A 691-nucleotide genomic window follows, 5' to 3' on the forward strand; every position below is an offset into this window, starting at 1 on the left:
ACAGCTTCCCTAATTTTTCTCCCGACCTGGGTCCAACGAAAGCCATACATGGCTAACTGGCGATGGCCAGGGATCACACAGCACGTCCCACTTCTAACTAGTCTCCCTACCGCTTCCCCTGCAGCCTCCAACGAGGGTACGCCTGACGCATTCATTCCCTTTTTTCCTCCACCAACCGTTCCCACTCCTCTGCCTGCCTTTGATTTTCTGCCAAAACTCAAGTGATGGTGGCTCTCTTGCATAGCAAGCTCTGAATAAATTGCCTTTGCGTTTCTCGTGTGGTTGGTCTTTACTTGTTTCCACATAGTGGACGGAGAAGAAGGAAATAAAGAAACAAAGCAGGAGTCTTCCACCGCAGACGGGGCCGAGGAGCATCTTCCCAGGCTCCGAGGAGCTTTCCCCGCCCTCCCATGCAGGCGGGGACCTTAAGGACCGGAGAGGAGAGAGCATCCCAAACACTAGCCAGGACGGAAGGAATAAGGTGGTTGCCTGATTCTTCGGACCAGGAGTGGAGAATTAGAGAACCGCTACCACTGGCAGGCGCCGCGGAGAAGAGTCTAAGCCCACAACGCCAGATGCTTTCTGCTCTCCAAAGCGTCCGGGTCTCAGGGCGCGAGTGGAACTTCTGCGCATGCTCCACACGCACGCGCACTCTCGGCACCGCCCCTCCGACCGGGTGCTGACGTCACGT

This window comes from Felis catus, chromosome B2 (genome assembly GCF_018350175.1).
Source record: "Felis catus isolate Fca126 chromosome B2, F.catus_Fca126_mat1.0, whole genome shotgun sequence".
Classification (NCBI taxonomy): domain Eukaryota; kingdom Metazoa; phylum Chordata; class Mammalia; order Carnivora; family Felidae; genus Felis; species Felis catus.